The sequence below is a fragment of the Pseudophryne corroboree genome, chromosome 4 (genome assembly GCF_028390025.1).
Source record: "Pseudophryne corroboree isolate aPseCor3 chromosome 4, aPseCor3.hap2, whole genome shotgun sequence".
NCBI classification, from domain to species: domain Eukaryota; kingdom Metazoa; phylum Chordata; class Amphibia; order Anura; family Myobatrachidae; genus Pseudophryne; species Pseudophryne corroboree.
Genome location: NC_086447.1, coordinates 62,512,035 through 62,537,119, shown reverse-complemented (window position 1 = coordinate 62,537,119; position 25,085 = coordinate 62,512,035). Strand labels below are relative to the sequence as shown.

The 25,085-nt window shown below is 38.0% G+C and overlaps 29 non-coding genes across 29 annotated transcripts; all 29 read right to left on the bottom strand.

Moving 5' to 3' along the window:
- Positions 1-602: 602 nt before the first annotated feature.
- Positions 603-674, bottom strand: TRNAA-UGC (transfer RNA alanine (anticodon UGC)). The gene has a single exon. It is a non-coding gene; the product is annotated as a tRNA-Ala (tRNA).
- Positions 675-1,029: 355 nt separating this feature from the next.
- On the bottom strand, positions 1,030-1,101 carry TRNAA-UGC (transfer RNA alanine (anticodon UGC)). The gene has a single exon. It is a non-coding gene; the product is annotated as a tRNA-Ala (tRNA).
- Positions 1,102-1,976: 875 nt separating this feature from the next.
- On the bottom strand, positions 1,977-2,048 carry TRNAA-UGC (transfer RNA alanine (anticodon UGC)). Its single transcript has one exon. It is a non-coding gene; the product is annotated as a tRNA-Ala (tRNA).
- A 355-nt stretch (positions 2,049-2,403) lies between these two features.
- Positions 2,404-2,475, bottom strand: TRNAA-UGC (transfer RNA alanine (anticodon UGC)). Its single transcript has one exon. It is a non-coding gene; the product is annotated as a tRNA-Ala (tRNA).
- Positions 2,476-3,954: 1,479 nt separating this feature from the next.
- TRNAA-UGC (transfer RNA alanine (anticodon UGC)) lies at positions 3,955-4,026 on the bottom strand. The gene has a single exon. It is a non-coding gene; the product is annotated as a tRNA-Ala (tRNA).
- Positions 4,027-4,381: 355 nt separating this feature from the next.
- On the bottom strand, positions 4,382-4,453 carry TRNAA-UGC (transfer RNA alanine (anticodon UGC)). The gene has a single exon. It is a non-coding gene; the product is annotated as a tRNA-Ala (tRNA).
- An 898-nt stretch (positions 4,454-5,351) lies between these two features.
- TRNAA-UGC (transfer RNA alanine (anticodon UGC)) lies at positions 5,352-5,423 on the bottom strand. Its single transcript has one exon. It is a non-coding gene; the product is annotated as a tRNA-Ala (tRNA).
- Positions 5,424-5,778: 355 nt separating this feature from the next.
- TRNAA-UGC (transfer RNA alanine (anticodon UGC)) lies at positions 5,779-5,850 on the bottom strand. Its single transcript has one exon. It is a non-coding gene; the product is annotated as a tRNA-Ala (tRNA).
- Positions 5,851-7,329: 1,479 nt separating this feature from the next.
- TRNAA-UGC (transfer RNA alanine (anticodon UGC)) lies at positions 7,330-7,401 on the bottom strand. Its single transcript has one exon. It is a non-coding gene; the product is annotated as a tRNA-Ala (tRNA).
- Positions 7,402-7,756: 355 nt separating this feature from the next.
- TRNAA-UGC (transfer RNA alanine (anticodon UGC)) lies at positions 7,757-7,828 on the bottom strand. Its single transcript has one exon. It is a non-coding gene; the product is annotated as a tRNA-Ala (tRNA).
- An 898-nt stretch (positions 7,829-8,726) lies between these two features.
- On the bottom strand, positions 8,727-8,798 carry TRNAA-UGC (transfer RNA alanine (anticodon UGC)). Its single transcript has one exon. It is a non-coding gene; the product is annotated as a tRNA-Ala (tRNA).
- A 355-nt stretch (positions 8,799-9,153) lies between these two features.
- TRNAA-UGC (transfer RNA alanine (anticodon UGC)) lies at positions 9,154-9,225 on the bottom strand. The gene has a single exon. It is a non-coding gene; the product is annotated as a tRNA-Ala (tRNA).
- Positions 9,226-10,123: 898 nt separating this feature from the next.
- On the bottom strand, positions 10,124-10,195 carry TRNAA-UGC (transfer RNA alanine (anticodon UGC)). The gene has a single exon. It is a non-coding gene; the product is annotated as a tRNA-Ala (tRNA).
- A 355-nt stretch (positions 10,196-10,550) lies between these two features.
- On the bottom strand, positions 10,551-10,622 carry TRNAA-UGC (transfer RNA alanine (anticodon UGC)). The gene has a single exon. It is a non-coding gene; the product is annotated as a tRNA-Ala (tRNA).
- Positions 10,623-11,520: 898 nt separating this feature from the next.
- TRNAA-UGC (transfer RNA alanine (anticodon UGC)) lies at positions 11,521-11,592 on the bottom strand. Its single transcript has one exon. It is a non-coding gene; the product is annotated as a tRNA-Ala (tRNA).
- A 353-nt stretch (positions 11,593-11,945) lies between these two features.
- TRNAA-UGC (transfer RNA alanine (anticodon UGC)) lies at positions 11,946-12,017 on the bottom strand. Its single transcript has one exon. It is a non-coding gene; the product is annotated as a tRNA-Ala (tRNA).
- Positions 12,018-14,043: 2,026 nt separating this feature from the next.
- Positions 14,044-14,115, bottom strand: TRNAA-UGC (transfer RNA alanine (anticodon UGC)). The gene has a single exon. It is a non-coding gene; the product is annotated as a tRNA-Ala (tRNA).
- Positions 14,116-14,470: 355 nt separating this feature from the next.
- Positions 14,471-14,542, bottom strand: TRNAA-UGC (transfer RNA alanine (anticodon UGC)). Its single transcript has one exon. It is a non-coding gene; the product is annotated as a tRNA-Ala (tRNA).
- A 1,456-nt stretch (positions 14,543-15,998) lies between these two features.
- On the bottom strand, positions 15,999-16,070 carry TRNAA-UGC (transfer RNA alanine (anticodon UGC)). The gene has a single exon. It is a non-coding gene; the product is annotated as a tRNA-Ala (tRNA).
- Positions 16,071-16,426: 356 nt separating this feature from the next.
- On the bottom strand, positions 16,427-16,498 carry TRNAA-UGC (transfer RNA alanine (anticodon UGC)). Its single transcript has one exon. It is a non-coding gene; the product is annotated as a tRNA-Ala (tRNA).
- A 1,322-nt stretch (positions 16,499-17,820) lies between these two features.
- On the bottom strand, positions 17,821-17,892 carry TRNAA-UGC (transfer RNA alanine (anticodon UGC)). Its single transcript has one exon. It is a non-coding gene; the product is annotated as a tRNA-Ala (tRNA).
- An 875-nt stretch (positions 17,893-18,767) lies between these two features.
- TRNAV-UAC (transfer RNA valine (anticodon UAC)) lies at positions 18,768-18,839 on the bottom strand. Its single transcript has one exon. It is a non-coding gene; the product is annotated as a tRNA-Val (tRNA).
- Positions 18,840-19,194: 355 nt separating this feature from the next.
- Positions 19,195-19,266, bottom strand: TRNAA-UGC (transfer RNA alanine (anticodon UGC)). Its single transcript has one exon. It is a non-coding gene; the product is annotated as a tRNA-Ala (tRNA).
- A 1,474-nt stretch (positions 19,267-20,740) lies between these two features.
- TRNAA-UGC (transfer RNA alanine (anticodon UGC)) lies at positions 20,741-20,813 on the bottom strand. The gene has a single exon. It is a non-coding gene; the product is annotated as a tRNA-Ala (tRNA).
- A 355-nt stretch (positions 20,814-21,168) lies between these two features.
- Positions 21,169-21,240, bottom strand: TRNAA-UGC (transfer RNA alanine (anticodon UGC)). Its single transcript has one exon. It is a non-coding gene; the product is annotated as a tRNA-Ala (tRNA).
- An 875-nt stretch (positions 21,241-22,115) lies between these two features.
- Positions 22,116-22,187, bottom strand: TRNAV-UAC (transfer RNA valine (anticodon UAC)). Its single transcript has one exon. It is a non-coding gene; the product is annotated as a tRNA-Val (tRNA).
- Positions 22,188-22,542: 355 nt separating this feature from the next.
- On the bottom strand, positions 22,543-22,614 carry TRNAA-UGC (transfer RNA alanine (anticodon UGC)). Its single transcript has one exon. It is a non-coding gene; the product is annotated as a tRNA-Ala (tRNA).
- Positions 22,615-24,088: 1,474 nt separating this feature from the next.
- TRNAA-UGC (transfer RNA alanine (anticodon UGC)) lies at positions 24,089-24,161 on the bottom strand. The gene has a single exon. It is a non-coding gene; the product is annotated as a tRNA-Ala (tRNA).
- A 355-nt stretch (positions 24,162-24,516) lies between these two features.
- On the bottom strand, positions 24,517-24,588 carry TRNAA-UGC (transfer RNA alanine (anticodon UGC)). Its single transcript has one exon. It is a non-coding gene; the product is annotated as a tRNA-Ala (tRNA).
- Between the last annotated feature and the right edge of the window lie 497 nt (positions 24,589-25,085).

The following is a 25,085-nucleotide window of genomic DNA, read 5'->3' as shown; positions in this document are numbered from 1 at the left end:
ATTGCCAAGTAGAGGACAGTCTTACATTCTGTTTTATCAGCAGTGTCAGAACTTGGAAGAAGGGCACATAGGATGCAGGCTATGACTGCCTCCTGGGCATTGCTGACTAAGGCTTCACCAGGTATTTTGTACAGAGTTGATATGTGTTTATCTTTTCATGCATTGATTGATCACTAATTACTTGACATTCAAGCCCAAATCCATCCTCCATAGGTTCACAATGTGTTTAAAGATGTCTGTCCTTCTTAATCAATTAGTTTTGCTGTATCGTGTGATTTGTTCTTTTATGAAACTACTGCTTTTATAGTACATTTCCCAGTGAAATGAAAACTCTGTTTCATTATTACCATACACTTGACATCAGTGTTTGGAGAATGTCAGTAGGTATGATATGGTAACTGCTGGTTAAATAAGGAAACACAGTATCCACAGAATATAATCTACCACTGAGCTACATCACATTTAATAGAATGATCAATTATTTTTCATAATTGGTGTTAATTCTTCCCCATTACTGTAGAGTGCATTCATGCATTTGTTGGTCTTGGGCTCTTTTGAAGAGGTTACATACAGATAAGTAAGAATCTATATTTTGCAAAACATGGAGATGCCGGGGATTGAACCCGGGGCCTCATACATGCAAAGCTTACGCTCTACCACTGAGCTACATCCCCTCTGAGTTGGTGTGTTTTGATACCGAGTGATTGCTGTTCTGCATAGTACTCAAGTTCTACTACTTCCACTGTTCTAAGGTTAAACTCAGAGCACGGAGCAAAGATAACAATTATACCTTGCTGTATAGATTTCAAGGATACTGTAGGTATCATATGATAACTTTTATTTCAATGAGGAAACACAGATTCTGGGGAATATAATCTACCACTGAGCAACATCACATTTTATAGACTGGTCAATAATTTTTCATAGTTTGATTGAAACTTTTCCAATTTCTCTAGAGTTTTTTTTAATGCATTTGTTGATCTGGAGAGGTTACATAGAGTTAAGAAAGAATCTACATTTTGCAAAACATGGAGATGCCGGGGATTGAACCCGGGGCCTCATACATGCAAAGCATGCGCTCTACCACTGAGCTACATCCCCTGTGAAAAAGTATGGCACTCATTCGATTGCAGCTTTGCATTGTACTTAAGTTCTACTATTTTCTAGTGTTCTAAGGGTCATCTCCGAGTATATAGCAATAAAAACCATTAGACTTTGCCAGAGATCAAGGACACCATAATTTCCACAGCTGATGAGGATGCAAGTAGATGATCATTCCACACTTTAAATTGCTGTTAGACTTCTTCACCGGAGTCTGGGTTATCATCAGAATCCCCTACCTTATGTAATGAATGGCATGGATATTGATCAAGTATTGCCAAGTAGAGGACAGTCTTACATTCTTTTTTATCAGCAGTGTCAGAACTTGGAAGAAGGGCACATAGGATACAGGCTATGACTGCCTCCTGGGCATTGCTGACTAAGGCTTCACCAGGTATTTTGTACAGAGTTGATATGTGTTTATCTTTTCATGCATTGATTGATCACTAATTACTTGACATTCAAGCCCAAATCCATCCTCCATAGGTTCACAATGTGTTTAAAGATGTCTGTCCTTCTTAATCAATTAGTTTTGCTGTATCGTGTGATTTGTTCTTTTATGAAACTACTGCTTTTATAGTACATTTCCCAGTGAAATTAAAACTCTGTTTCATTATTACCATACACTTGACATCAGTGTTTGGAGAATGTCAGTAGGTATGATATGGTAACTGCTGGTTAAATAAGGAAACACAGTATCCACAGAATATAATCTACCACTGAGCTACATCACATTTAATAGAATGATCAATTATTTTTCATAATTGGTGTTAATTCTTGCCCATTACTGTAGAGTGCATTCATGCATTTGTTGGTCTTGGGCTCTTTTGAAGAGGTTACATACAGATAAGTAAGAATCTATATTTTGCAAAACATGGAGATGCCGGGGATTGAACCCGGGGCCTCATACATGCAAAGCATGCGCTCTACCACTGAGCGACATCCCCTCTGAGTTGGTGTGTTTTGATACCGAGTGATTGCTGTTCTGCATAGTACTCAAGTTCTACTACTTCCACTGTTCTAAGGTTAAACTCAGAGCACGGAGCAAAGATAACAATTATACCTTGCTGTATAGATTTCAAGGATACTGTAGGTATCATATGATAACTTTTATTTCAATGAGGAAACACAGATTCTGGGGAATATAATCTACCACTGAGCAACATCACATTTTATAGACTGGTCAATAATTTTTCATAGCTTGATTGAAACTTTTCCAATTTCTCTAGAGTTTTTTTTAATGCATTTGTTGATCTGGAGAGGTTACATAGAGTTAAGAAAGAATCTACATTTTGCAAAACATGGAGATGCCGGGGATTGAACCTGGGGCCTCATACATGCAAAGCATGCGCTCTACTACTGAGCTACATCCCCTGTGAAAAAGTGTGGCACTCATTCGATTGCAGCTTTGCTTTGTACTTAAGTTCTACTATTTTCTAGTGTTCTAAGGGTCATCTCCGAGTATATAGCAATAAAAACCATTAGACTTTGCCAGAGTTCAAGGACACCATAATTTCCACAGCTGATGAGGATGCAAGTAGATGATCATTCCACACTTTAAATTGCTGTTAGACTTCTTCACCGGAGTCTGGGTTATCATCACGAATCCGCTCATCACTATGACAGAATCCCCTACCTTATGTAATGAATGGCATGGATATTGATCAAGTATTGCCAAGTAGAGGACAGTCTTACATTCTTTTTTATCAGCAGTGTCAGAACTTGGAAGAAGGGCACATAGGATACAGGCTATGACTGCCTCCTGGGCATTGCTGACTAAGGCTTCACCAGGTATTTTGTACAGAGTTGATATGTGTTTATCTTTTCATGCATTGATTGATCACTAATTACTTGACATTCAAGCCCAAATCCATCCTCCATAGGTTCACAATGTGTTTAAAGATGTCTGTCCTTCTTAATCAATTAGTTTTGCTGTATCGTGTGATTTGTTCTTTTATGAAACTACTGCTTTTATAGTACATTTCCCAGTGAAATTAAAACTCTGTTTCATAATTACCATATACTTGACATCAGTGTTTGGAGAATGTCAGTAGATCATCTCCGAGTATAAAGCAATAAAAACCATTACACTTTGCCAGAGTTCAAGGACACCATCATTTCCACAGCTGATGAGGATGCAAGTAGATGATCATTCCACACTTTAAACTGCTGTTAGACTTCTTCACCGGAGTCTGGGTTATCATCAGAATCCCCTACCTTATGTAATGAATGGCATGGATATTGATCAAGTATTGCCAAGTAGAGGACAGTCTTACATTCTGTTTTATCAGCAGTGTCAGAACTTGGAAGAAGGGCACATAGGATGCAGGCTATGACTGCCTCCTGGGCATTGCTGACTAAGGCTTCACCAGGTATTTTGTACAGAGTTGATATGTGTTTATCTTTTCATGCATTGATTGATCACTAATTACTTGACATTCAAGCCCAAATCCATCCTCCATAGGTTCACAATGTGTTTAAAGATGTCTGTCCTTCTTAATCAATTAGTTTTGCTGTATCGTGTGATTTGTTCTTTTATGAAACTACTGCTTTTATAGTACATTTCCCAGTGAAATTAAAACTCTGTTTCATTATTACCATACACTTGACATCAGTGTTTGGAGAATGTCAGTAGGTATGATATGGTAACTGCTGGTTAAATAAGGAAACACAGTATCCACAGAATATAATCTACCACTGAGCTACATCACATTTAATAGAATGATCAATTATTTTTCATAATTGGTGTTAATTCTTCCCCATTACTGTAGAGTGCATTCATGCATTTGTTGGTCTTGGGCTCTTTTGAAGAGGTTACATACAGATAAGTAAGAATCTATATTTTGCAAAACATGGAGCTGCCGGGGATTGAACCCGGGGCCTCATACATGCAAAGCTTACGCTCTACCACTGAGCTACATCCCCTCTGAGTTGGTGTGTTTTGATACCGAGTGATTGCTGTTCTGCATAGTACTCAAGTTCTACTACTTCCACTGTTCTAAGGTTAAACTCAGAGCACGGAGCAAAGATAACAATTATACCTTGCTGTATAGATTTCAAGGATACTGTAGGTATCATATGATAACTTTTATTTCAATGAGGAAACACAGATTCTGGGGAATATAATCTACCACTGAGCAACATCACATTTTATAGACTGGTCAATAATTTTTCATAGCTTGATTGAAACTTTTCCAATTTCTCTAGAGTTTTTTTTAATGCATTTGTTGATCTGGAGAGGTTACATAGAGTTAAGAAAGAATCTACATTTTGCAAAACATGGAGATGCCGGGGATTGAACCCGGGGCCTCATACATGCAAAGCATGCGCTCTACCACTGAGCTACATCCCCTGTGAAAAAGTGTGGCACTCATTCGATTGCAGCTTTGCTTTGTACTTAAGTTCTACTATTTTCTAGTGTTCTAAGGGTCATCTCCGAGTATATAGCAATAAAAACCATTAGACTTTGCCAGAGTTCAAGGACACCATAATTTCCACAGCTGATGAGGATGCAAGTAGATGATCATTCCACACTTTAAATTGCTGTTAGACTTCTTCACCGGAGTCTGGGTTATCATCACGAATCCGCTCATCACTATGACAGAATCCCCTACCTTATGTAATGAATGGCATGGATATTGATCAAGTATTGCCAAGTAGAGGACAGTCTTACATTCTGTTTTATCAGCAGTGTCAGAACTTGGAAGAAGGGCACATAGGATGCAGGCTATGACTGCCTCCTGGGCATTGCTGACTAAGGCTTCACCAGGTATTTTGTACAGAGTTGATATGTGTTTATCTTTTCATGCATTGATTGATCACTAATTACTTGACATTCAAGCCCAAATCCATCCTCCATAGGTTCACAATGTGTTTAAAGATGTCTGTCCTTCTTAATCAATTAGTTTTGCTGTATCGTGTGATTTGTTCTTTTATGAAACTACTGCTTTTATAGTACATTTCCCAGTGAAATTAAAACTCTGTTTCATTATTACCATACACTTGACATCAGTGTTTGGAGAATGTCAGTAGGTATGATATGGTAACTGCTGGTTAAATAAGGAAACACAGTATCCACAGAATATAATCTACCACTGAGCTACATCACATTTAATAGAATGATCAATTATTTTTCATAATTGGTGTTAATTCTTGCCCATTACTGTAGAGTGCATTCATGCATTTGTTGGTCTTGGGCTCTTTTGAAGAGGTTACATACAGATAAGTAAGAATCTATATTTTGCAAAACATGGAGATGCCGGGGATTGAACCCGGGGCCTCATACATGCAAAGCATGCGCTCTACCACTGAGCGACATCCCCTCTGAGTTGGTGTGTTTTGATACCGAGTGATTGCTGTTCTGCATAGTACTCAAGTTCTACTACTTCCACTGTTCTAAGGTTAAACTCAGAGCACGGAGCAAAGATAACAATTATACCTTGCTGTATAGATTTCAAGGATACTGTAGGTATCATATGATAACTTTTATTTCAATGAGGAAACACAGATTCTGGGGAATATAATCTACCACTGAGCAACATCACATTTTATAGACTGGTCAATAATTTTTCATAGCTTGATTGAAACTTTTCCAATTTCTCTAGAGTTTTTTTTAATGCATTTGTTGATCTGGAGAGGTTACATAGAGTTAAGAAAGAATCTACATTTTGCAAAACATGGAGATGCCGGGGATTGAACCCGGGGCCTCATACATGCAAAGCATGCGCTCTACTACTGAGCTACATCCCCTGTGAAAAAGTGTGGCACTCATTCGATTGCAGCTTTGCTTTGTACTTAAGTTCTACTATTTTCTAGTGTTCTATGGGTCATCTCCGAGTATATAGCAATAAAAACCATTAGACTTTGCCAGAGTTCAAGGACACCATAATTTCCACAGCTGATGAGGATGCAAGTAGATGATCATTCCACACTTTAAATTGCTGTTAGACTTCTTCACCGGAGTCTGGGTTATCATCACGAATCCGCTCATCACTATGACAGAATCCCCTACCTTATGTAATGAATGGCATGGATATTGATCAAGTATTGCCAAGTAGAAGACAGTCTTACATTCTGTTTTATCAGCAGTGTCAGAACTTGGAAGAAGGGCACATAGGATGCAGGCTATGACTGCCTCCTGGGCATTGCTGACTAAGGCTTTACCAGGTATTTTGTACAGAGTTGATATGTGTTTATCTTTTCATGCATTGATTGATCACTAATTACTTGACATTCAAGCCCAAATCCATCCTCCATAGGTTCACAATGTGTTTAAAGATGTCTGTCCTTCTTAATCAATTAGTTTTGCTGTATCGTGTGATTTGTTCTTTTATGAAACTACTGCTTTTATAGTACATTTCCCAGTGAAATTAAAACTCTGTTTCATAATTACCATATACTTGACATCAGTGTTTGGAGAATGTCAGTAGATCATCTCCGAGTATAAAGCAATAAAAACCATTACACTTTGCCAGAGTTCAAGGACACCATCATTTCCACAGCTGATGAGGATGCAAGTAGATGATCATTCCACACTTTAAACTGCTGTTAGACTTCTTCACCGGAGTCTGGGTTATCATCAGAATCCCCTACCTTATGTAATGAATGGCATGGATATTGATCAAGTATTGCCAAGTAGAGGACAGTCTTACATTCTGTTTTATCAGCAGTGTCAGAACTTGGAAGAAGGGCACATAGGATGCAAGCTATGACTGCCTCCTGGGCATTGCTGACTAAGGCTTCACCAGGTATTTTGTACAGAGTTGATATGTGTTTATCTTTTCATGCATTGATTGATCACTAATTACTTGACATTCAAGCCCAAATCCATCCTCCATAGGTTCACAATGTGTTTAAAGATGTCTGTCCTTCTTAATCAATTAGTTTTGCTGTATCGTGTGATTTGTTCTTTTATGAAACTACTGCTTTTATAGTACATTTCCCAGTGAAATTAAAACTCTGTTTCATTATTACCATACACTTGACATCAGTGTTTGGAGAATGTCAGTAGGTATGATATGGTAACTGCTGGTTAAATAAGGAAACACAGTATCCACAGAATATAATCTACCACTGAGCTACATCACATTTAATAGAATGATCAATTATTTTTCATAATTGGTGTTAATTCTTCCCCATTACTGTAGAGTGCATTCATGCATTTGTTGGTCTTGGGCTCTTTTGAAGAGGTTACATACAGATAAGTAAGAATCTATATTTTGCAAAACATGGAGATGCCGGGGATTGAACCCGGGGCCTCATACATGCAAAGCTTACGCTCTACCACTGAGCTACATCCCCTCTGAGTTGGTGTGTTTTGATACCGAGTGATTGCTGTTCTGCATAGTACTCAAGTTCTACTACTTCCACTGTTCTAAGGTTAAACTCAGAGCACGGAGCAAAGATAACAATTATACCTTGCTGTATAGATTTCAAGGATACTGTAGGTATCATATGATAACTTTTATTTCAATGAGGAAACACAGATTCTGGGGAATATAATCTACCACTGAGCAACATCACATTTTATAGACTGGTCAATAATTTTTCATAGCTTGATTGAAACTTTTCCAATTTCTCTAGAGTTTTTTTTAATGCATTTGTTGATCTGGAGAGGTTACATAGAGTTAAGAAAGAATCTACATTTTGCAAAACATGGAGATGCCGGGGATTGAACCCAGGGCCTCATACATGCAAAGCATGCGCTCTACCACTGAGCTACATCCCCTGTGAAAAAGTGTGGCACTCATTCGATTGCAGCTTTGCTTTGTACTTAAGTTCTACTATTTTCTAGTGTTCTAAGGGTCATCTCCGAGTATATAGCAATAAAAACCATTAGACTTTGCCAGAGTTCAAGGACACCATAATTTCCACAGCTGATGAGGATGCAAGTAGATGATCATTCCACACTTTAAATTGCTGTTAGACTTCTTCACCGGAGTCTGGGTTATCATCACGAATCCGCTCATCACTATGACAGAATCCCCTACCTTATGTAATGAATGGCATGGATATTGATCAAGTATTGCCAAGTAGAGGACAGTCTTACATTCTGTTTTATCAGCAGTGTCAGAACTTGGAAGAAGGGCACATAGGATGCAGGCTATGACTGCCTCCTGGGCATTGCTGACTAAGGCTTCACCAGGTATTTTGTACAGAGTTGATATGTGTTTATCTTTTCATGCATTGATTGATCACTAATTACTTGACATTCAAGCCCAAATCCATCCTCCATAGGTTCACAATGTGTTTAAAGATGTCTGTCCTTCTTAATCAATTAGTTTTGCTGTATCGTGTGATTTGTTCTTTTATGAAACTACTGCTTTTATAGTACATTTCCCAGTGAAATTAAAACTCTGTTTCATTATTACCATACACTTGACATCAGTGTTTGGAGAATGTCAGTAGGTATGATATGGTAACTGCTGGTTAAATAAGGAAACACAGTATCCACAGAATATAATCTACCACTGAGCTACATCACATTTAATAGAATGATCAATTATTTTTCATAATTGGTGTTAATTCTTGCCCATTACTGTAGAGTGCATTCATGCATTTGTTGGTCTTGGGCTCTTTTGATGAGTTTACATACAGATAAGTAAGAATCTATATTTTGCAAAACATGGAGATGCCGGGGATTGAACCCGGGGCCTCATACATGCAAAGCTTACGCTCTACCACTGAGCTACATCCCCTCTGAGTTGGTGTGTTTTGATACCGAGTGATTGCTGTTCTGCATAGTACTCAAGTTCTACTACTTCCACTGTTCTAAGGTTAAACTCAGAGCACGGAGCAAAGATAACAATTATACCTTGCTGTATAGATTTCAAGGATACTGTAGGTATCATATGATAACTTTTATTTCAATGAGGAAACACAGATTCTGGGGAATATAATCTACCACTGAGCAACATCACATTTTATAGACTGGTCAATAATTTTTCATAGCTTGATTGAAACTTTTCCAATTTCTCTAGAGTTTTTTTTAATGCATTTGTTGATCTGGAGAGGTTACATAGAGTTAAGAAAGAATCTACATTTTGCAAAACATGGAGATGCCGGGGATTGAACCCGGGGCCTCATACATGCAAAGCATGCGCTCTACCACTGAGCTACATCCCCTGTGAAAAAGTGTGGCACTCATTCGATTGCAGATTTGCTTTGTACTTAAGTTCTACTATTTTCTAGTGTTCTAAGGGTCATCTCCGAGTATATAGCAATAAAAACCATTAGACTTTGCCAGAGTTCAAGGACACCATAATTTCCACAGCTGATGAGGATGCAAGTAGATGATCATTCCACACTTTAAATTGCTGTTAGACTTCTTCACCGGAGTCTGGGTTATCATCACGAATCCGCTCATCACTATGACAGAATCCCCTACCTTATGTAATGAATGGCATGGATATTGATCAAGTATTGCCAAGTAGAGGACAGTCTTACATTCTGTTTTATCAGCAGTGTCAGAACTTGGAAGAAGGGCACATAGGATGCAGGCTATGACTGCCTCCTGGGCATTGCTGACTAAGGCTTCACCAGGTATTTTGTACAGAGTTGATATGTGTTTATCTTTTCATGCATTGATTGATCACTAATTACTTGACATTCAAGCCCAAATCCATCCTCCATAGGTTCACAATGTGTTTAAAGATGTCTGTCCTTCTTAATCAATTAGTTTTGCTGTATCGTGTGATTTGTTCTTTTATGAAACTACTGCTTTTATAGTACATTTCCCAGTGAAATTAAAACTCTGTTTCATTATTACCATACACTTGACATCAGTGTTTGGAGAATGTCAGTAGGTATGATATGGTAACTGCTGGTTAAATAAGGAAACACAGTATCCACAGAATATAATCTACCACTGAGCTACATCACATTTAATAGAATGATCAATTATTTTTCATAATTGGTGTTAATTCTTGCCCATTACTGTAGAGTGCATTCATGCATTTGTTGGTCTTGGGCTCTTTTGATGAGTTTACATACAGATAAGTAAGAATCTATATTTTGCAAAACATGGAGATGCCGGGGATTGAACCCGGGGCCTCATACATGCAAAGCTTACGCTCTACCACTGAGCTACATCCCCTCTGAGTTGGTGTGTTTTGATACCGAGTGATTGCTGTTCTGCATAGTACTCAAGTTCTACTACTTCCACTGTTCTAAGGTTAAACTCAGAGCACGGAGCAAAGATAACAATTATACCTTGCTGTATAGATTTCAAGGATACTGTAGGTATCATATGATAACTTTTATTTCAATGAGGAAACACAGATTCTGGGGAATATAATCTACCACTGAGCAACATCACATTTTATAGACTGGTCAATAATTTTTCATAGCTTGATTGAAACTTTTCCAATTTCTCTAGAGTTTTTTTTAATGCATTTGTTGATCTGGAGAGGTTACATAGAGTTAAGAAAGAATCTACATTTTGCAAAACATGGAGATGCCGGGGATTGAACCCGGGGCCTCATACATGCAAAGCATGCGCTCTACCACTGAGCTACATCCCCTTTGAAAAAGTGTGGCACTCATTCGATTGCAGCTTTGCTTTGTACTTAAGTTCTACTATTTTCTAGTGTTCTAAGGGTCATCTCTGAGTATATAGCAATAAAAACCATTAGACTTTGCCAGAGTTCAAGGACACCATAATTTCCACAGCTGATGAGGATGCAAGTAGATGATCATTCCACACTTTAAATTGCTGTTAGACTTCTTCACCGGAGTCTGGGTTATCATCACGAATCCGCTCATCACTATGACAGAATCCCCTACCTTATGTAATGAATGGCATGGATATTGATCAAGTATTGCCAAGTAGAGGACAGTCTTACATTCTGTTTTATCAGCAGTGTCAGAACTTGGAAGAAGGGCACATAGGATGCAGGCTATGACTGCCTCCTGGGCATTGCTGACTAAGGCTTCACCAGGTATTTTGTACAGAGTTGATATGTGTTTATCTTTTCATGCATTGATTGATCACTAATTACTTGACATTCAAGCCCAAATCCATCCTCCATAGGTTCACAATGTGTTTAAAGATGTCTGTCCTTCTTAATCAGTTAGTTTTGCTGTATCGTGTGATTTGTTCTTTTATGAAACTACTGCTTTTATAGTACATTTCCCAGTAAAATTAAAACTCTGTTTCATAATTACCATATACTTGACATCAGTGTTTGGAGAATGTCAGTAGGTATGATATGGTAACTGCTGGTTAAATAAGGAAACACAGTATCCACAGAATATAATCTACCACTGAGCTACATCACATTTAATAGAATGATCAATTATTTTTCATAATTGGTGTTAATTCTTGCCCATTACTGTAGAGTACATTCATGCATTTGTTGGTCTTTGGCTCTTCTGAAGAGGTTACATACAGATAAGTAAGAATCTATATTTTGCAAAACATGGAGATGCCGGGGATTGAACCCGGGGCCTCATACATGCAAAGCATGCGCTCTACCACTGAGCTACATCCCCTCTGAGTTGGTGTGTTTTGATACTGAGTGATTGCTGTTCTGCATAGTACTCAAGTTCTACTACTTCCACTGTTCTAAGGTTAAACTCAGAGCACGGAGCAAAGATAACAATTATACCTTGCTGTATAGATTTCAAGGATACTGTAGGTATCATATGATAACTTTTATTTCAATGAGTAAACAGATTCTGGGGAATATAATCTACCACTGAGCAACATCACATTTTATAGACTGGTCAATAATTTTTCATAGTTTGATTGAAACTTTTCCAATTTCTCTAGAGTTTTTTTTAATGCATTTGTTGATCTGGAGAGGTTACATAGAGTTAAGAAAGAATCTACATTTTGCAAAACATGGAGATGCCGGGGATTGAACCCGGGGCCTCATACATGCAAAACATGCGCTCTACCACTGAGCTACATCCCCTGTGAAAAAGCGTGGCACTCATTCGATTGCAGCTTTGCATTGTACTTAAGTTCTACTATTTTCTAGTGTTCTAAGGGTCATCTCCGAGTATATGGCAATAAAAACCATTAGACTTTGCCAGAGTTCAAGGACACCATAATTTCCACAGCTGATGAGGATGCAAGTAGATGATCATTCCACACTTTAAATTGCTTTTAGACTTCTTCACCGGAGTCTGGGTTATCATCAGAATCCCCTAATTTATGTAATGAATGGCATGGATATTGATCAAGTATTGCCAAGTAGAGGACAGTCTTACATTCTGTTTTATCAGCAGTGTCAGAACTTGGAAGAAGGGCACATAGGATGCAGGCTATGACTGCCTCCTGGGCATTGCTGACTAAGGCTTCACCAGGTATTTTGTACAGAGTTGATATGTGTTTATCTTTTCATGCATTGATTGATCACTAATTACTTGACATTCAAGCCCAAATCCATCCTCCATAGGTTTACAATGTGTTTAAAGATGTCTGTCCTTCTTAATCAATTAGTTTTGCTGTATTGTGTGATTTGTTCTTTTATGAAACTACTGCTTTTATAGTACATTTCCCAGTGAAATTAAAACTCTGTTTCATAATTACCATATACTTGACATCAGTGTTTGGAGAATGTCAGTAGATCATCTCCGAGTATAAAGCAATAAAAACCATTACACTTTGCCAGAGTTCAAGGACACCATAATTTCCACAGCTGATGAGGATGCAAGTAGATGATCATTCCACACTTTAAATTGCTGTTAGACTTCTTCACCGGAGTCTGGGTTATCATCAGAATCCCCTACCTTATGTAATGAATGGCATGGATATTGATCAAGTAGAGGACAGTCTTACATTCTGTATTATCAGCAGTGTCAGAACTTGGAAGAAGGGCACATAGGATGCAGGCTATGACTGCCTCCTGGGCATTGCTGACTAAGACTTCACCAGGTATTTTGTACAGAGTTGATATGTGTTTATCTTTTCATGCATTGATTGATCACTAATTACTTGACATTCAAGCCCAAATCCATCCTCCATAGGTTCACAATGTGTTTAAAGATGTCTGTCCTTCTTAATCAATTAGTTTTGCTGTATCGTGTGATTTGTTCTTTTATGAAACTACTGCTTTTATAGTACATTTCCCAGTGAAATTAAACTCTGTTTCATAATTACCATATACTTGACATCAGTGTTTGGAGAATGTCAGTAGATCATCTCCGAGTATAAAGCAATAAAAACCATTACACTTTGCCAGAGTTCAAGGACACCATCATTTCCACAGCTGATGAGGATGCAAGTAGATGATCATTCCACACTTTAAATTGCTGTTAGACTTCTTCACCGGAGTCTGGGTTATCATCAGAATCCCCTACCTTATGTAATGAATGGCATGGATATTGATCAAGTATTGCCAAGTAGAGGACAGTCTTACATTCTGTTTTATCAGCAGTGTCAGAACTTGGAAGAAGGGCACATAGGATGCAGGCTATGACTGCCTCCTGGGCATTGCTGACTAAGGCTTCACCAGGTATTTTGTACAGAGTTGATATGTGTTTATCTTTTCATGCATTGATTGATCACAAATTACTTGACATTCAAGCCCAAATCCATCCTCCATAGGTTTACAATGTGTTTAAAGATGTCTGTCATTCTTAATCAATTAGTTTTGCTGTATCGTGTGATTTGTTCTTTTATGAAACTACTGCTTTTATAGTACATTTCACAGTGAAATTAAAACTCTGTTTCATAATTACCATACACTTGACATCAGTGTTTGGAGATTGTCAGTAGGTATGATATGGTAACTGCTGGTTAAATAAGGAAACACAGTATCCACAGAATATAATCTACCACTGAGCTACATCACATTTAATAGAATGATCAATTATTTTTCATAATTGATGTTAATTCTTGCCCATTACTGTAGAGTGCATTCATGCATTTGTTGGTCTTGGGCTCTTTTGAAGAGGTAACATACAGATAAGTAAGAATCTATATTTTGCAAAACATGGAGATGCCGGGGATTGAACCCGGGGCTTCATACATGCAAAGCATGCGCTCTACCACTGAGCTTCATCCCCTCTGAGTTGGTGTGTTTTGATACCGAGTGATTGCTGTTCTGTATAGTACTCAAGTTCTACTACTTCCACTGTTCTAAGGTTAAACTCAGAGCACGGAGCAAAGATAACAATTATACCTTGCTGTATAGATTTCAAGGATACTGTAGGTATCATATGATAACTTTTATTTCAATGAGGAAACACAGATTCTGGGGAATATAATCTACCACTGAGCAACATCACATTTTATAGACTGGTCAATAATTTTACATAGCTTGATTGAAACTTTTCCAATTTCTCTAGAGTTTTTTTTAATGCATTTGTTGATCTGGAGAGGTTACATAGAGTTAAGAAAGAATCTACATTTTGCAAAACATGGAGATGCCGGGGATTGAACCCAGGGCCTCATACATGCAAAGCATGCGCTCTACCACTGAGCTACATACCCTGTGAAAAAGCGTGGCACTCATTCGATTGCAGCTTTGCTTTGTACTTAAGTTCTACTATTTTCTAGTGTTCTAAGGGTCATCTCCGAGTATATAGCAGTAAAAACCATTAGACTTTGCCAGAGTTCAAGGACACCATAATTTCCACAGCTGATGAGGATGCAAGTAGATGATCATTCGACACTTTAAATTGCTGTTAGACTTCTTCACCGGAGTCTGGGTTATCATCAGAATCCCCTAACTTATGTAATGAATGGCATGGATATTGATCAAGTATTGCCAAGTAGAGGACAGTCTTACATTCTGTTTTATCAGCAGTGTCAGAACTTGGAAGAAGGGCACATAGGATGCAGGCTATGACTGCCTCCTGGGCATTGCTGACTAAGGCTTCACCAGGTATTTTGTACAGAGTTGATATGTGTTTATCTTTTCATGCATTGATTAATCACTAATTACTTGACATTCAAGCCCAAATCCATCGTCCATAGGTTCACAATGTGTTTAAAGATGTCTGTCCTTCTTAATCAATTAGTTTTGCTGTATCGTGTGATTTGTTCTTTTATGAAACTACTGCTTTTATAGTACATTTCCCAGTGAAATTAAAACTCTGTTTCATAATTACCATATACTTGACATCAGTGTTTGGAGAATGTCAGTAGATCATCTCCGAGTATAAAGCAATAAAAACCATTACACTTTGCCAGAGTTCAAGGACACCATAATTTCCACAGCTGATGAGGATGCAAGTAGATGATCATTCCACACTTTAAATTGCTGTTAGACTGCTTCACCGGAGTCTGGGTTATAATCAGAATCCCCTACCTTATGTAATGAATGGCATGGATATTGATCAAGTATTGCCAAGTAGAGGACAGTCTTACATTCTGTTTTATCAGCAGTGTCAGAACTTGGAAGAAGGGCACATAGGATGCAGGCTATGACTGCCTCCTGGGCATTGCTGACTATGGCTTAACCAGGTATTTTGTACTGAGTTGATATGTGTTTATCTTTTCATGCATTGATTGATCACTAATTACTTGACATTCAAGCCCAAATCCATCCTCCATAGGTTCACAATGTGTTTAAAGATGTCTGTCCTTCTTAATCAATTAGTTTTGCTGTATCGTGCGATTTGTTCTTTTATGAAACTACTGCTTTTATAGTACATTTCCCAGTGAAATTAAAACTCTGTTTCATAATTACCATATACTTGACATCAGTGTTTGGAGAATGTCAGTAGGTATGATATGGTAACTGCTGGTTAAATAAGGAAACACAGTATCCACAGAATATAATCTACCACTGAGCTACATCACATTTAATAGAATGATCAATTATTTTTCATAATTGGTGTTAATTCTTGCCCATTACTGTAGAGTGCATTCATGCATTTGTTGGTCTTGGGCTCTTTTGAAGAGGTTACATACAGATAAGTAAGAATCTATATTTTGCAAAACATGGAGATGCTGGGGATTGAACCCGGGGCCTCATACATGCAAAGCATGCGCTCTACCACTGAGCTACATCCCCTCTGAGTTGGTTTGTGTTGATACCGAGTGATTGCTGTTCTGCATAGTACTCAAGTTCTACTACTTCCACTGTTCTAAGGTTAAACTCAGAGCACGGAGCAAAGATAACAATTATACCTTGCTGTATAGATTTCAAGGATACTGTAGGTATCATATGATAACTTTTATTTCAATGAGGAAACACAGATTCTGGGGAATATAATCTACCACTGAGGAACATCACATTTTATAGACTGGTCAATAATTTTTCATAGTTTGATTGAAACTTTTCCAATTTCTCTAGAGTTTTTTTTTAATGCATTTGTTGATCTGGAGAGGTTACATAGAGTTAAGAAAGAATCTACATTTTGCAAAACATGGAGATGCCAGGGATTGAACCTGGGGCCTCATACATGCAAAGCATGCGCTCTACCACTGAGCTACATCCCCTATGAAAAAGTGTGGCACTCATTCGATTGCAGCTTTGCTTTGTACTTAAGTTCTACTATTTTCTAGTGTTCTAAGGGTCATCTCCGAGTATATAGCAATAAAAACCATTAGACTTTGCCAGAGTTCAAGGACACCATAATTTCCACAGCTGATGAGGATGCAAGTAGATGATCATTCCACACTTTAAATTGCTGTTAGACTTCTTCACCGGAGTCTGGGTTATCATCACAAATCCGCTCATCACTATGACAGAATCCCCTACCTTATGTAATGAATGGCATGGATATTGATCAAGTATTGCCAAGTAGAGGACAGTCTTACATTCTGTTTTATCAGCAGTGTCAGAACTTGGAAGAAGGGCACATAGGATACAGGCTATGACTGCCTCCTGGGCATTGCTGACTAAGGCTTCACCAGGTATTTTGTACAGAGTTGATATGTGTTTATCTTTTCATGCTTTGATTGATCACTAATTACTTGACATTCAAGCCCAAATCCATCCTCCATAGGTTCACAATGTGTTTTAAGATGTCTGTCCTTCTTAATCAATTAGTTTTGCTGTATCGTGTGATTTGTTCTTTTATGAAACTACTGCTTTTATAGTACATTTCCCAGTGAAATTAAAACTCTGTTTCATAATTACCATATACTTGACATCAGTGTTTGGAGAATGTCAGTAGGTATGATATGGTAACTGCTGGTTAAATAAGGAAACACAGTATCCACAGAATATAATCTACCACTGAGCTACATCACATTTAATAGAATGATCAATTATTTTTCATAATTGGTGTTAATTCTTGCCCATTACTGTAGAGTACATTCATGCATTTGTTGGTCTTTGGCTCTTCTGAAGAGGTTACATACAGATAAGTAAGAATCTATATTTTGCAAAACATGGAGATGCGTGGATTGAACCCGGGGCCTCATACATGCAAAGCATGCGCTCTACCACTGAGCTACATCCCCTTTGAGTTGGTGTGGTTTGATACCGAGCGATTGCTGTTCTGCATAGTAATCAAGTTCTACTACTTCCACTGTTCTAAGGTTAAACTCAGAGCACGGAGCAAAGATAACAATTATATCTTGCTGTATAGATTTCAAGGATACTGTAGGTATCATATGATAACTTTTATTTCAATGAGGAAACAGATTCTGGGGAATATTATCTACCACTGAGCAACATCACATTTTATAGACTGGTCAATAATTTTTCATAGTTTGATTGAAACTTTTCCAATTTCTCTAGAGTTTTTTTTAATGCATTTGTTGATCTGGAGAGGTTACATAGAGTTAAGAGAGAATCTACATTTTGCAAAACATGGAGATGCTGGGGATTGAACCCGGGGCCTCATACATGCAAAGCATGCGCTCTACCACTGAGCTACATCCACTGTGAAAAAGTATGGTACTCATTCGATTGCAGCTTTGCATTGTACTCAAGTTCTACTATTTTCTAGTGTTCTAAGGGTCATCTCCGAGTATAAAGCAATAAAAACCATTAGACTTTGCCAGAGTTCAAGGACACCATAATTTCCACAGCTGATGAGGATGCAAGTAGATGATCATTCCACACTTTAAATTGCTGTTAGACTTCTTCACCGGAGTCTGGGTTATCATCAGAATCCCCTACCTTATGTAATGAATGGCATGGATATTGTTCAAGTATTGCCAAGTAGAGGACAGTCTTACATTCTGTTTTATCAGCAGTGTCAGAACTTGGAAGAAGGGCACATAGGATGCAGGCTATGACTGCCTCCTGGGCATTGCTGACTAAGGCTTCACCAGGTATTTTGTACAGAGTTGATATGTGTTTATCTTTTCATGCATTGATTGATCACTAATTACTTGACATTCAAGCCCAAATCCATCCCCCATAGGTTCACAATGTGTTTAAAGATGTCTGTCCTTCTTAATCAATTAGTTTTGCTGTATCGTGTGATTTGTTCTTTTATGAAACTACTGCTTTTATAGTACATTTCCCAGTGAAATTAAAACTCTGTTTCATTATTACCATACACTTGACATCAGTGTTTGGAGAATGTCAGTAGGTATGATATGGTAACTGCTGGTTAAATAAGGAAACACAGTATCCACAGAATATAATCTACCACTGAGCTACATCACATTTAATAGAATGATCAATTATTTTTCATAATAGGTGTTAATTCTTGCCCATTACTGTAGAGTGCATTCATGCATTTGTTGGTCTTGGGCTCATTTGAAGAGGTTACATACAGATAAGTAAGAATCTATATTTTGCAAAACTTGGAGATGCCGGGGATTTAACCCGGGGCCTCATTCATGTAAAGCATGCGCTCTACCACTGAGCTACATCCCCTCTGAGTTGGTGTGTTTTGATACCGAGTGATTGCTGTTCTGCATAGTACTCAAGTTCTACTACTTCCACTGTTCTAAGGTTAAACTCAGAGCACGGAGCAAAGATAACAATTATACCTTGCTGTATAGATTTCAAGGATACTGTAGGTATCATATGATAACTTTTATTTCAATGAGGAAAAACAGATTCTGGGGAATATAATCTACCACTGAGCAACATCACATTTTATAGACTGGTCAATAATTTTTCATAGCTTGATTGAAACTTTTCCAATTTCTCTAGAGTTTTTTTTAATGCATTTGTTGATCTGGAGAGGTTACATAGAGTTAAGAAAGAATCTACATTTTGCAAAACATGGAGATGCCGGGGATTGAACCCGGGGCCTCATACATGCAAAGCATGCGCTCTACCACTGAGCTACATCCCCTGTGAAAAAGGGTGGCACTCATTCGATTGCAGCTTTGCTTTGTACTTAAGTTCTACTATTTTCTAGTGTTCTAAGGGTCATCTCCGAGTATATAGCAATAAAAACCACTTTGCCAGAGTTCAAGGACACCATAATTTCCACAGCTGATGAGGATGCAAGTAGATGATCATTCCACACTTTAAATTGCTGTTAGACTTCTTCACCGGAGTCTGGGTTATCATCACGAATCCGCTCATCACTATGACAGAATCCCCTACCTTATGTAATGAATGTCATGGATATTGATCAAGTATTGCCAAGTAGAGGACAGTCTTACATTCTGTTTTATCAGCAGTGTCAGAACTTGGAAGAAGGGCACATAGGATGCAGGCTATGACTGCCTCCTGGGCATTGCTGACTAAGGCTTCACCAGTTATTTTGTACAGAGTTGATATGTGTTTATCTTTTCATGCATTGATTGATCACTAATTACTTGACATTCAAGCCCAAATCCATCCTCCATAGGTTCACAATGTGTTTAAAGATGTCTGTCCTTCTTAATCAATTAGTTTTGCTGTATCGTGTGATTTGTTCTTTTATGAAACTACTGCTTTTATAGTACATTTCCCAGTGAAATTAAAACTCTGTTTCATAATTACCATATACTTGACATCAGTGTTTGGAGAATGTCAGTAGATCATCTCCGAGTATAAAGCAATAAAAACCATTACACTTTGCCAGAGTTCAAGGACTCCATCATTTCCACAGCTGATGAGGATGCAAGTAGATGATCATTCCACACTTTAAATTGCTGTTAGACTTCTTCACCGGAGTCTGGGTTATCATCAGAATCCCCTACCTTATGTAATGAATGGCATGGATATTGATCAAGTATTGCCAAGTAGAGGACAGTCTTACATTCTGTTTTATCAGCAGTGTCAGAACTTGGAAGAAGGGCACATAGGATGCAGGCTATGACTGCCTCCTGGGCATTGCTGACTAAGGCTTCACCAGGTATTTTGTACAGAGTTGATATGTGTTTATCTTTTCATGCATTGATTGATCACTAATTACTTGACATTCAAGCCCAAATCCATCCTCCATAGGTTCATAATGTGTTTAAAGATGTCTGTCCTTCTTAATCAATTAGTTTTGCTGTATCGTGTGATTTGTTCTTTTATGAAACTACTGCTTTTATAGTACATTTCCCAGTGAAATTAAAACTCTGTTTCATAATTACCATATACTTGACATCAGTGTTTGGAGAATGTCAGTAGGTATGATATGGTAACTGCTGGTTAAATAAGGAAACACAGTATCCACAGAATATAATCTACCACTGAGCTACATCACATTTAATAGAATGATCAATTATTTTTCATAATTGGTGTTAATTCTTGCCCATTACTGTAGAGTACATTCATGCATTTGTTGGTCTTTGGCTCTTCTGAAGAGGTTACATACAGATAAGTAAGAATCTATATTTTGCAAAACATGGAAATGCCGGGGATTGAACCCGGGTGCTTCATACATGCAAAGCATGCGCTCTACCACTGAGCTACATCCTCTACGAGTTGGTGAGGTTTGATACCGAGCGATTGCTGTTCTGCATAGTACTCAAGTTCTACTACTTCCACTGTTCTAAGGTTAAACTCAGAGCACGGAGCAAAGATAACAATTATACCTTGCTGTATAGATTTCAATGATACTGTAGGTATCATATGATAACTTTTATTTCAATGAGGAAACACAGATTCTGGGGAATATAATCTACCACTGAGCAACATCACATTTTATAGACTGGTCAATAATTTTTCATAGTTTGATTGAAACTTTTCCAATTTCTCTAGAGTTTTTTTTAATGCATTTGTTGATCTGGAGAGGTTACATAGAGTTAAGAAAGAATCTACATTTTGCAAAACATGGAGATGCCGGGGATTGAACCCGGGGCCTCATACATGCAAAGCATGCGCTCTACCACTGAGCTACATCCCCTGTGAAAAAGCGTGGCACTCATTCGATTGCAGCTTTGCATTGTACTTAAGTTCTACTATTTTCTAGTGTTCTAAGGGTCATCTCCGAGTATATAGCAATAAAAACCATTAGACTTTGCCAGAGTTCAAGGACACCATAATTTCCACAGCTGATGAGGATGCAAGTAGATGATCATTCCACACTTTAAATTGCTGTTAGACTTCTTCACCGGAGTCTGGGTTATCATCAGAATCCCCTACCTTATGTAATGAATGGCATGGATATTGTTCAAGTATTGCCAAGTAGAGGACAGTCTTACATTCTGTTTTATCAGCAGTGTCAGAACTTGGAAGAAGGGCACATAGGATGCAGGCTATGACTGCCTCCTGGGCATTGCTGACTAAGGCTTCACCAGGTATTTTGTACAGAGTTGATATGTGTTTATCTTTTCATGCATTGATTGATCACTAATTACTTGACATTCAAGCCCAAATCCATCCCCCATAGGTTCACAATGTGTTTAAAGATGTCTGTCCTTCTTAATCAATTAGTTTTGCTGTATCGTGTGATTTGTTCTTTTATGAAACTACTGCTTTTATAGTACATTTCCCAGTGAAATTAAAACTCTGTTTCATTATTACCATACACTTGACATCAGTGTTTGGAGAATGTCAGTAGGTATGATATGGTAACTGCTGGTTAAATAAGGAAACACAGTATCCACAGAATATAATCTACCACTGAGCTACATCACATTTAATAGAATGATCAATTATTTTTCATAATAGGTGTTAATTCTTGCCCATTACTGTAGAGTGCATTCATGCATTTGTTGGTCTTGGGCTCATTTGAAGAGGTTACATACAGATAAGTAAGAATCTATATTTTGCAAAACTTGGAGATGCCGGGGATTTAACCCGGGGCCTCATTCATGTAAAGCATGCGCTCTACCACTGAGCTACATCCCCTCTGAGTTGGTGTGTTTTGATACCGAGTGATTGCTGTTCTGCATAGTACTCAAGTTCTACTACTTCCACTGTTCTAAGGTTAAACTCAGAGCACGGAGCAAAGATAACAATTATACCTTGCTGTATAGATTTCAAGGATACTGTAGGTATCATATGATAACTTTTATTTCAATGAGGAAAAACAGATTCTGGGGAATATAATCTACCACTGAGCAACATCACATTTTATAGACTGGTCAATAATTTTTCATAGCTTGATTGAAACTTTTCCAATTTCTCTAGAGTTTTTTTTAATGCATTTGTTGATCTGGAGAGGTTACATAGAGTTAAGAAAGAATCTACATTTTGCAAAACATGGAGATGCCGGGGATTGAACCCGGGGCCTCATACATGCAAAGCATGCGCTCTACCACTGAGCTACATCCCCTGTGAAAAAGGGTGGCACTCATTCGATTGCAGCTTTGCTTTGTACTTAAGTTCTACTATTTTCTAGTGTTCTAAGGGTCATCTCCGAGTATATAGCAATAAAAACCACTTTGCCAGAGTTCAAGGACACCATAATTTCCACAGCTGATGAGGATGCAAGTAGATGATCATTCCACACTTTAAATTGCTGTTAGACTTCTTCACCGGAGTCTGGGTTATCATCACGAATCCGCTCATCACTATGACAGAATCCCCTACCTTATGTAATGAATGTCATGGATATTGATCAAGTATTGCCAAGTAGAGGACAGTCTTACATTCTGTTTTATCAGCAGTGTCAGAACTTGGAAGAAGGGCACATAGGATGCAGGCTATGACTGCCTCCTGGGCATTGCTGACTAAGGCTTCACCAGGTATTTTGTACAGAGTTGATATGTGTTTATCTTTTCATGCATTGATTGATCACTAATTACTTGACATTCAAGCCCAAATCCATCCTCCATAGGTTCACAATGTGTTTAAAGATGTCTGTCCTTCTTAATCAATTAGTTTTGCTGTATCGTGTGATTTGTTCTTTTATGAAACTACTGCTTTTATAGTACATTTCCCAGTGAAATTAAAACTCTGTTTCATAATTACCATATACTTGACATCAGTGTTTGGAGAATGTCAGTAGATCATCTCCGAGTATAAAGCAATAAAAACCATTACACTTTGCCAGAGTTCAAGGACTCCATCATTTCCACAGCTGATGAGGATGCAAGTAGATGATCATTCCACACTTTAAATTGCTGTTAGACTTCTTCACCGGAGTCTGGGTTATCATCAGAATCCCCTACCTTATGTAATGAATGGCATGGATATTGATCAAGTATTGCCAAGTAGAGGACAGTCTTACATTCTGTTTTATCAGCAGTGTCAGAACTTGGAAGAAGGGCACATAGGATGCAGGCTATGACTGCCTCCTGGGCATTGCTGACTAAGGCTTCACCAGGTATTTTGTACAGAGTTGATATGTGTTTATCTTTTCATGCATTGATTGATCACTAATTACTTGACATTCAAGCCCAAATCCATCCTCCATAGGTTCACAATGTGTTTAAAGATGTCTGTCCTTCTTAATCAATTAGTTTTGCTGTATCGTGTGATTTGTTCTTTTATGAAACTACTGCTTTTATAGTACATTTCCCAGTGAAATTAAAACTCTGTTTCATAATTACCATATACTTGACATCAGTGTTTGGAGAATGTCAGTAGGTATGATATGGTAACTGCTGGTTAAATAAGGAAACACAGTATCCACAGAATATAATCTACCACTGAGCTACATCACATTTAATAGAATGATCAATTATTTTTCATAATTGGTGTTAATTCTTGCCCATTACTGTAGAGTACATTCATGCATTTGTTGGTCTTTGGCTCTTCTGAAGAGGTTACATACAGATAAGTAAGAATCTATATTTTGCAAAACATGGAAATGCCGGGGATTGAACCCGGGTGCTTCATACATGCAAAGCATGCGCTCTACCACTGAGCTACATCCTCTACGAGTTGGTGAGGTTTGATACCGAGCGATTGCTGTTCTGCATAGTACTCAAGTTCTACTACTTCCACTGTTCTAAGGTTAAACTCAGAGCACGGAGCAAAGATAACAATTATACCTTGCTGTATAGATTTCAATGATACTGTAGGTATCATATGATAACTTTTATTTCAATGAGGAAACACAGATTCTGGGGAATATAATCTACCACTGAGCAACATCACATTTTATAGACTGGTCAATAATTTTTCATAGTTTGATTGAAACTTTTCCAATTTCTCTAGAGTTTTTTTTAATGCATTTGTTGATCTGGAGAGGTTACATAGAGTTAAGAAAGAATCTACATTTTGCAAAACATGGAGATGCCAGGGATTGAACCCGGGGCCTCATACATGCAAAGCATGCGCTCTACCACTGAGCTACATCCCCTGTGAAAAAGCGTGGCACTCATTCGATTGCAGCTTTGCATTGTACTTAAGTTCTACTATTTTCTAGTGTTCTAAGGGTCATCTCCGAGTATATAGCAATAAAAACCATTAGACTTTGCCAGAGTTCAAGGACACCATAATTTCCACAGCTGATGAGGATGCAAGTAGATGATCATTCCACACTTTAAATTGCTGTTAGACTTCTTCACCGGAGTCTGGGTTATCATCAGAATCCCCTAACTTATGTAATGAATGGCATGGATATTGATCAAGTATTGCCAAGTAGAGGACAGTCTTACATTCTGTTTTATCAGCAGTGTCAGAACTTGGAAGAAGGGCACATAGGATGCAGGCTATGACTGCCTCCTGGGCATTGCTGACTAAGGCTTCACCAGGTATTTTGTACAGAGTTGATATGTGTTTATCTTTTCATGCATTGATTGATCACTAATTACTTGACATTCAAGCCCAAATCCATCCTCCATAGGTTCACAATGT